We start from the raw sequence: 10,000 nt of genomic DNA, 5'->3' as shown, positions 1-10,000 counted from the left end.
CGAACGGATTGGAGCCGCCCGCCGCCACCCCGACCCCGGAGCGAAGCACCCCGCAGAAAAGCCGCTTGAACCGCCGCCGCCAGAAAGACGACCCCCGCCGACGGTCCCCCGCCGTTTTTGGTCGACGCCACACTCCTGCCGCCCGACGGCGGACTCCCACCCGTATCGCTCTCCGACCCGCAACACACGCTCGCTTGACCGCGACCGCTTGACCGGAACACGCCGCCGCACAACGGACCGCCGCGGCCCCTATGCCTTCGCCGCAAAGCGCGAACGGAGCGAACGCTACAGCCCCGTACCGGTTCCTCGCTTCGCGCGGGCACGGCCCGACCGACCCGGTCCTCGGAGCCAATCCTTCTTCCGAAGGTACGGATCCATTTTGCCGACTTCCCTTACCTACATTGATGCCATCGACGAGAGGCTGTACACCTTGGAGACCTGCTGCGGATGGTGGGTACGGACCGACTCGAGAGCTGCGAAAACCGGACCCGGATTTTCCAGGGCCGCCGAAAGCGCACCGGACGCCGCCCGAGCCGCGGCGCTCTACAGGTACCTTTTCCGTATCTCCGGACGAGCCGATTCCACGGACATGGTCCTTTACGAAGAAGAGAGAACTCTTCCCGGGGCTCCCGGCGACGTCTCCGGGCTCGCTTGCGTCACCGCGGTTTCGCCCGGGAAGCGACGGGCGCCGCCGACATCGCTGCCGACAGCGTCGCCACCCCCGGGCCCTCTCCGAGTCCGGGTTCGGGAATATTAACCCGATTCCCTTTCGACGGGAGGCCGGCCGCTTTTTTTTTGTTTGGGCTTTTGATTCGATTCGATTCGATTCGCTTTCCTTTCACCTTTCATAACGGATCCGGCGCCTTTCGGGAAGACTTTCGCCCGCGTCTTAGGACCGACTGACCCGTGCTCGACCGCCGTTGGCACGGAACCCTTCTCCACTTCGGTCTTCGAAGGTCTCGTTCGAATATTTGCTACTACCACCGAGATCTGCACCCGCGGTCGGCTCCACCCGGGCTCGCGCCCTAGGCTTCCGTGCTCGCCGCGGCGCCCTCCTACTCGTCGCGGCATCGTTTCGGCGCGAAAGTTCATCGCTCCTCGCCGCGACGGTCCGGCATCGGTCCGTCGCTCCAGCGCCATCCATTTTCGGGGCCGGTCGATTCGGCAGGTGAGTTGTTACACACTCCTTAGCGGATTCCGACTTCCGTGGCCACCGTCCTGCTGTCTATATCGACCGACACCCTTTCGGGGATCTCATGGGCGTCGCGTTAGGCACCTTAGCCGGACGTTTGGTTCATCCCACAGCGCCAGTTCTGCTTACCAAAAGTGGCCCACTTGGCACTCGCATTCGAGGTGACCAACCGCCCAGCGAAGCGTGCTGGCGGCGGCGGCCGGATGGGTCGGCTCCGTCGTTCGGGAGAGTCGGCCCGTTCCACCCGTTCCGAGTTCGAGAGTAGGTCGAGGCCGTGAACGGCCCCGGGGCCTCCAATCGTTCGCTTTACCGGATGGAATTGCGACGATCGAGCGCCAGCTATCCTGAGGGAAACTTCGGAGGGAACCAGCTACTAGACGGCTCGATTGGTCTTTCGCCCCTACACCCGGTTCCGACGATCGATTTGCACGTCAGAGGCGCTTCGGACTTCCACCAGAGTTTCCTCTGGCTTCATCCCGACCGGGCGTGGATCGCCATCTTTCGGGTCCCTGGTCGCTCGCTACGCCAGAGTCGGCCGAGTCGTACTCGGAAAAAGGGGAAACCGACCCGGGGGTGATGCGCCCGCGCGCAGCGCCTAAACTCGACGACAAAATAGGACTAGTTCAAGCCGCGGGATCTCACCGATGGGCGGAAGGAGGATATGGAAGCTGGCGCCCGGCAATTCCCCTTTTTGGATGATGCGCCGGTCCCCTCTCGGGGAGGAGGGAAAAACAACCGCACGTCAGCCACGAGCCTTCCCTCTCCTATCTCTCTCGGGAAGAGAGAAAAAAGGAAAAGTTGCGGGCACCGCAGCAGCGACGGCGGAAGGCCGAAAACGCCGCGCCGGCGGGATCGGGCACGGCTCGGAGGCGGGTGAGGCGAGGAGAAGACGACGGCACGAGACCGACGACACCCCCCGACGACCCCCGGACGACTTTGCCACGACACCTCTCCCGATCGACGCCCTCCTACACGCTCTCTCGCTTTCGCTTCGCCTTCGGGGTTAGTCAGAGGTGGCCCCTACGACTCGCGAACGGCCAGGACTCCTCGGTCCGTGTTTCAAGACGGGTCGGGTGGGTTGCCGATGCACGTCGCTGACCCGGGGTGGCGGGCGGCTCGAGTAAAAAAGCGTCGCCGAGCGACCTCTCCGGAAACGGAAACGGGCGCGGGCGGGGTTGCCCCCGACAAGAACCCGAAACGTCGGCGAGGTGCGTGACGGCGAGGCCGCGCCAGTCCTATCCCGCCTCTCATCGCGCACGCGCCCGAGACGGTGGGGCGCCTAAGGAGCGACACACAGAGTGCGTCGCCCGCACGCGACTTCCGGCGGGATCAAAACGGACCGGCTCGCCACGTGTAACGGATCGTGTCAGATTTCCTCCGTTCCCGGCAGAAAGGGGCAGTTACGTTCGCGGGCCCGACGGCCGGTGGCCCCCGACTTCACAAGGTGGGAAGACGGGGGTTTTCAGGGTGATGAAACGCCTGCCGCCTACGGAAAAAAACCCGCGTGTTCGACCTGCACGCCGGGAACGGGTCGCGACGACGGACCGGAGGGGAAGTGCGTCCGGTGCCGGCCGCGCGGAGGTCGCGCCGAAGCGCCCGCGCCATGATTACGCCGAGCGATGATGAAGGGGACGGGTGCAGCGGAGTCGCGCGCGGAGGGAGCAGGAGGAAAGAAGAAGCGGCGGCGACGGATGCGGCGGGTTAGGGCCCGGCGGCAGCAGCGATCGAGAGGACGAGTCCCCTCCGTCGCAGCCAACCGACGCAGCCACCTACCGACGCCGCGGTCGTCACCACGTTTCCCTTCCCGCTATCCACGCGGCCCGTCTCCTTCGTCGGCGACGCGGGCACAAAAGCTGGAACCGCGGGGAACGAGTCCCCCGCGGACACGACGAACGACGACCTGTGCCGCGACGGCCTCTCTTTCAAGAACACACATCGAGTTTGGGCTCGAGCCTAGGCAGCACCGGACTGAGTCCCCCCGCGATCGCGGTGAGCGGTCCCACCCGTTTACCCCTGGGCGGTTTCACGTTCTCTTGAACTCTCTCTCCAAAGTTCTTTTCAACTTTCCCTCACGGTACTTGTCGACTATCGGACTCGTCCCGGTATTTAGCCTTGGATGGAGCTTACCACCCGATTTGGGCTGCGTTCCCAAGCAACCCGACTCTCGGATCGAAGGCCGTCGCTCGCCGTCCGCACCGAATGGGCCTGGCACCCGCCGCGGGCGGCCCCGATCGAGGGAACTCCGAACTATGCGAGACGAAAACGAACGGCTGCCTTCGACCCATGCGCCACACGTCCCGAAGCCTTTAACTTGCGACGGGATTCGGCGTTGGGCTTCTCCCGGTTCACTCGCCGTTACTAAGGGAATCCCGGTTGGTTTCTTTTCCTCCGCTTAGCGATATGCTTAAGTTCAGCGGGTCGTCTCGTCCGAGCCGAGGGCGGCGGTTTTTAGTAGAGTGTGGTGTTTGGAGGAGAGGAATCTCGATCGGTACCCTCCGTGTGACGACGGCTGGCCGATATAGCGCCCGTCCGACCGAAAATGAAGAAGCCAACAATTAAAAAAAAGCGTGGGTCCTCCCCATCCGACGTTGCGTTGCCTACGACGCGGCCACCTTTTTACGGTGCGACGGCCGTGCTCGTCGCGCTGCTCGAGGCGTCGCTGAGAGACACCTTCATGAGGCAGAGAGCGAGACGAGCAGGCGGCGCTTACGTCGGCAGTCGGTTAGGTCGGTACTTTTTTTTTGGTCTCCCTTCGGCTGCTTTCGGACAGACTCCTCCTGCTCCTCCTCCACAGTGTTTCTTCACGCGGTCGAAAAGGGAAAAGACTCCGCGGTCTGCCAGCGGGAGACGAAGGAGGAGGCCGGAGAGGGTTTTAAAAAAAAAAAAGACATTGAAAGGAGTCAATTCTTTTTTTATTTTTCTTCCCCCTCGTCACTCGCTCCTGCGACGTCCCGGTTACCACCGTGCCGAGGACCGGGCGGGCACGGGGACGGCAAGATGTCGTTTCGTTAACGGAGAAAGACATGTAACGTTCCGCCTCTCGACCGGACGTGGCCCCGAGACAAGGGATCTCGGGGCCGCAATGTGCGTTCGAGGTGTCGATGTTCACTGAGTCCTGCAATTCGCATCAGTTATCGCGGCTGGCCGCGCTCTTCATCGACGGACGAGCCGAGTGATCCCCCGTCCAGGGTTCAGCACTTGGTTTTTTTATATTAGTTTTTGTTTATATAGATTTAGTAGTGTGCGAGGAGGTCTGTGCGAGGAGGCGTGACGGCATTGCAATGTCGCGAGTAGTTTGTTTTTTTAGCTAGCGGCGGTGGCACAGCGGCTGCAAAAAAACAAAAAAAACGATAAAGCGGCGACAAGGCAAAGAAGAAGCGGCCATCACTTGCGGTGGGCGAAAAAACAAACAGGTGGTAAGACGCGGAAGCAAGCAAGAAGAGCTGGGGCTTTAAAAACCTCCGCGTCACCACAAATCTATCTCTCGCTCCGCCTTTTATAGGTTTGTTTGCGCGCATTCGAGGCGTTGACGCCGACAGACAGAGGAGGTAGGCCGGAAAACAACAAACCAGTCTCGAACGGGAAAACGGTAATGATCCTTCCGCAGGTTCACCTACGGAAACCTTGTTACGACTTTTACTTCCTCTAAACGATCGGGTTCGGTCGTCTTCTCCAGGCATCGAACGCCGAGGCGTAGATGCACGAGTGTCGTGACGGACACGTCGCGCACTGCCCGGCGGCGTCGTCGGCCAGATCCGAGGACCTCACCGGACCGTTCGATCGGTAGTAGCGACGGGCGGTGTGTACAAAGGGCAGGGACGTGATCGACGCGGGCTGTTGACCCGCGCCTACCGGGAATTCCTCGTTCACGGGGTTGGTTACAGGCCCCGATCCCTATCACGGGAGGTGGTTCAGAGGTTTCCCAACCCTCTCGGGCCGGGGCGAAGTCCCCGCTGATACCTCCAGTGTAGCGCGCGTGCGGCCCCGGACATCTAAGGGCATCACAGACCTGTTATCGCTCCGCCTCGTGTGGCTTTCTGCCACCCGTCCCTCTAAGAAGTGCGTGAGAAAACCGACCCGGACCCGAGCGCCACGGAGGACGCCGAGCCCGCCGTAAAAATCACTGACATCGGCGCACTAGTTAGCAGGCCGGAGTCTCGTTCGTTATCGGAATCAACCAGACGGATCGCTCCACCAACTAAGAACGGCCATGCACCACCACCCACCGAATCGAGAAAGAGCTATCGATCTGTCAATCCTACCGGTGTCCGGACCGGGTGAGTTTTCCCGTGTTGAGTCAAATTAAGCCGCAGGCTCCACTCCTGGTGGTGCCCTTCCGTCAATTCCTTTAAGTTTCAGCTTTGCAACCATACTCCCCCCGGAACCGAACTCTGGTTTCCCGCAGGCTACCCGCCGGGTCATGGAAGCGAACGCCGGCGGATCGCCGGTCGGCATCGTTTACGGTCGGAACTACGACGGTATCTGATCGTCTTCGAACCTCCGACTTTCGCTCTTGATCGAGGAAAACGTGCTTGCCACACGCCATCGCTGCAGTTCGTCTTGCGACGATCCAAGAATTTCACCTCTAACGTCGCAATACGAGTGGCCCCGACCGCTCCCTTCGATCATTGCCTCGCCGTAGACGGAGACCGACAGACGTAGACGAGGCCCTCTTCCATCATTCCATGCTTATCGTATGCAAGCTTGAACAGCCCGCTCTGAGCACTCTAATTTTTTCAAAGTGAACGTACCGGCCGCCGCGGACACTCGGTTAAGAGCACCCTTGGAGGAGAAACCGCCGACCGCAACACGCGCGCAGACAAGACACGAAGCAGGGACTCGGAGCGGACCGGGGGGTTCAAAAAAAAAGAGGAACGCGCGGAAAGGGAGAGGGAGAGAAGCGCGGGGGTCAGAGTGCGGGGATGCGAATGAACGCACCCAAACACACACACGTAGCACCCCCCCGTTAGACTACTCCCGGAACCGAACCGACGACCACTTGTTTTTTTTTTCCCGGATCCCGATCACGACCTCCTCGTCCACCTCGCCGGCAGGACCGCGTGGCGGGTATGCTAGCGGTTGACACCGGCGGAAAGGGCCGGGAATGCGAACGGACGACCAAAGTCAACGACGGACGATGGCGCCGCCGCCCCGGGGCCGCTTGCGCGACCACGAACCCGAGTTCGGACTACGAGCTTTTTAACCGCAACAACTTTAATATACGCTACCGGAGCTGGAATTACCGCGGCTGCTGGCACCAGACTTGCCCTCCGGTTGGTCCTCGTTAACGGATTTGAAGTGTACTCATTCCGATCGCGGGGCCTCGACAGAGTCCCGCGTCGTTATTTTTCGTCACTACCTCCCCGTGCCGGGAGTGGGTAATTTGCGCGCCTGCTGCCTTCCTTGGATGTGGTAGCCGTTTCGCATGCTCCCTCTCCGGAATCGAACCCCGATTCCCCGTTACCCGTAGTAACCACGGTAGGCACTTAACCGACCGTCGACAGTTGATAGGGCGGACCCTCGAGAGACCCGTCGCCGGGCGTGAAAGCTCGTGCGATCGACCAGTGAGTTATCCAGAGTCACCAAAGCGGAGCGCGCCGCCCTATGAGCCCCGCCACCGAACGGACCCGCGAGCGGGAACGCCGACGACGGGAGGACGGAATGACGCGCATCGGTCTCAGTCTAATATGTAGCGCCGCGACCCGGAACGGCCGACGCGGGTGCCAGCGCGCGAGGCGTGGCGACGACGGCGCGCCGACCGATCGCGGCCTGTGTCACATGTATTAGCTCTAGAATTGCCACAGTTATCCATCGCCTCCGAGGAGGAATACGGTCCCGAGGATTAGGTCCGGTTCCTGAGCCATTCGCGGTTTCGCCCGTTCTAATGCGTGGCGTGAACTTACACTTGCATGGCTTAAGCTTTGAGACAAGCATATGACTACTGGCAGGATCAACCAGGTATCGTTGGAATTTGGGACTTTGTTTCGACAGAACGACAGACCGACCGACCGACCGACCGACATAAGACAGACAACTACAACGACGGGCACGTGTTTATTTATTTTTCGAGGGGGTTCGCCGTCAGAAGAAGCGCGCTGCCCGCGCTGATGGCCTCTTTTTTGTTTCTCCCCTGACTTGGACCGAGACCGAGACTCAAAGAACGAAAGCGACCAACGTCGACAACAACAACGACAACGGCACCCTTGACAGCGATACATACGACAAACGACAAGCAGCACGACGGCAGTGCACACGGACATCGAGGGTCAAGGTGCAGACTGAACTCGCCGAGGTCGTCGTCATCGTGGTCGCCATCGATTCCGTCTCGTCGTCGTCGTCGTCAACGTCCACGTCACAGCCGGCCGAGAAGAGAGAACAGACGACAGCGTCGACAACAACAACATCGACAACGGCACCCTTGACAGCGATACATACGACAAACGACAAACAGCACGACGGCAGTGCACACGGACATCGGAGGTCAAGGTGCAGACTGGAATCGTCGAGGTCGTCGTCATCGTGGTCGCCATCGATGCCGTCTCGTCGTCGTCGTCGTCGTCTTCGTCGTCGTCGTCGTCATCAACGTACCAACCGACCGAGACGAGAGAGCAAGCAACAACGTCGACAACAACAACGACAACGGCACCCTTGACAGCGATACATACGACAAACGACAAACAGCACGACGGCAGTGCACACGGACATCGGAGGTCAAGGTGCAGACTGAACTCGTCGAGGTCGTCGTCATCGTGGTCGCCATCGATGCCGTCTCGTCGTCGTCGTCGTCTCCGTCGTCGTCGTCGTCGTCGCCAACGTCAACGTCAACATCACAGCCGTCATCGGGGAGGAGCTGGACCAGGGCAGCGGCGGCGTAAATTTTCCCGTCACCTTCGTCGTCGCCTTCGTCGACCGACCGACCGACCGGCGTCGTGTTCGTGCTCGGAAAACCGAGGAGAGACAACGTGCACATGGCGCGTTCTCGCAAGCGGCTCCTCGGTCCGATTTTTTTGGGCGGCTTTTTCGAGCTTTTTTTTTTTTTTCTCACCCTTTCGTCCGTGCGACGGCGAACGTTAGGGGAAAAAAAAAAAAAAAAAAAAAACGACAACAACGCGGCGGACCGGGCGAACAACATCGTCGACACACACGACATTGACGACCGGTCCCCCTTTTCACAATCGCATCGAGATAAAAACGAACGAGTCCGATTCGAGCACCGAGTCGCGAGCGGGAGGACTGTCGGTGCAAGTATCGATCACTGACGTGAGCGCTTCGCCGGACAGAGGATGGCTCATCCGGCAGCCGTGCAAATCGACGGTATGGGAAGAACGAACAAGAAGAGCAACGACTTGATCGGCGGCTTGGGAACTGCGGACGGTGAAAACGGGTTAATCGACTGCGACCACGACTGCTCGATCGATCTTCTTTGGCGCTAACAAAGGTGGAGGTGGCGCAAGAAGGGACTAGCGCTATCACCGTCCACGTATCAGAAGATGCGGCGGCAGACGTCGACGCTTATGCGTTGTCGGACGAGAAGTCGCTGCAGCACGTGTACCGCGAGCGGGACGTCCAAGGTTTTGCCAGACGGAAAGAAATCGGGTGTCAGCGAACGTTCACACGGCTGTGAGATCGGACGCTGACAGGAGTAGGAGGCGGCAGGCAGGCGGCGGTTACGGCGGCGGCGCCTGCTGCTGCTCATCCTCCTGTTTGCTGCGGCGACTTCCAGGACGGGAGAGCATCGAACAACGTACGTATGGTTACAAGGGGATCAGGATCTACATAGTGCATCCCCCGCGGCTATTTTTGTTTGTTTGTTCGCTCGTTCGTTAATTCGTTCGTTCGTTCGTTCGTTCGTTACAATGTACGTTTTTCCGTTCGACGGCGGCAGAGAGCGGCGGCGTTTCTCCCTAATCCGGAGGATTTATCGGTCGCACAGCGATGGGTCGTTCGGCCGATCATCGAAAGATTCGCAGGTAGTGGTTGAATGGCAGAACGGCAGCAACAACAGCGGCGGCTGAAGAGCGGCGAACGCTGAGGCGGAAGCAGAAGCTGCAGCAAACGTATCGGCTAAACATGGTGGACATAGATATGGCTGACGACGCGGGTACCACGACGACTATGGAACCAGGAAAAGGAGCCGTTAGTTGTTCCAACATATCGTTCGACACGTCGAGCAGCCCTAGGTCCACGGAGAAGCACACACACGTACCACGTATTATAACCTAACGACGATGAGCGGGCGCACGGTTGGCAGGAACGAAGGCGGCGGATCAAAACAAGTTGGAGCGCGGCGACAGCGATAACGGTGACAGCCCTAGGCGGCGGAGATGCCACTTTCTGACGCCTTTGCGACAAGCCCGTAGAGACGTTCCGGACCACCACGAGGCAAAGAGTCGCTGCTCCGACGAACCGACACACCAAAGTGTGCTTCCTACCGAACATGTTTTATAAAACTTTCAAACTGGAAAACCCCAGAAATGGTGTTGGTATTCGTCCAGACCCACCTCCGACACCTGAAAATGGTGGTCAAAAAAAACGTCGATTATACGAAGCGACATTTCTGGTCGGCGATTTTCCAGTTTTACGCCTACTGCCACATGGGGATGTCGGTAGGCGTCGCAAAGTGCCTTCTCGACGCCTAGGCACACCAGGACTTTGTCATTTTTTTTCCCCTCGACATTCCTGGTCCGGTCTATTCCGATTTTACACCTACCGCCATGTGGGGGTGGCAGTAGGCGTCGAAAAGTGCCTTCTCGACCGCTAGCGACACCACTACTTTATCGAGCTCTGGAGGCCCGCACACCGACCCGG

The 10,000-nt window shown here is 59.8% G+C and overlaps 2 non-coding genes and 1 pseudogene across 2 annotated transcripts in view; all 3 read right to left on the bottom strand.

The window, feature by feature from the left end:
- LOC145273606 (large subunit ribosomal RNA) overlaps window positions 1-3,633 on the bottom strand; it is a 5,724-nt gene extending 2,091 nt beyond the window's left edge. The window contains exon 1 of the ribosomal RNA XR_013866428.1: window positions 1-3,633. This exon is cut by the window's left edge and continues 2,091 nt beyond it. This is a non-coding gene — a ribosomal RNA (large subunit ribosomal RNA).
- A 593-nt stretch (window positions 3,634-4,226) lies between these two features.
- Window positions 4,227-4,384, bottom strand: LOC145273580 (5.8S ribosomal RNA). Its single transcript, XR_013866405.1, has one exon. It is a non-coding gene; the product is annotated as a 5.8S ribosomal RNA (ribosomal RNA).
- Window positions 4,385-4,782: 398 nt separating this feature from the next.
- LOC145273456 (small subunit ribosomal RNA) lies at window positions 4,783-7,153 on the bottom strand (annotated as a pseudogene).
- Window positions 7,154-10,000: the final 2,847 nt, after the last annotated feature.

This window comes from Euprymna scolopes, unplaced genomic scaffold, assembly GCF_053919585.1.
Source record: "Euprymna scolopes isolate OS-2025 unplaced genomic scaffold, ASM5391958v1 sca1, whole genome shotgun sequence".
NCBI lineage: Eukaryota > Metazoa > Mollusca > Cephalopoda > Sepiida > Sepiolidae > Euprymna > Euprymna scolopes.
The sequence above is the reverse complement of the archived record's forward strand: the minus strand, read 5'-3'. Positions and strand labels throughout refer to the sequence as shown.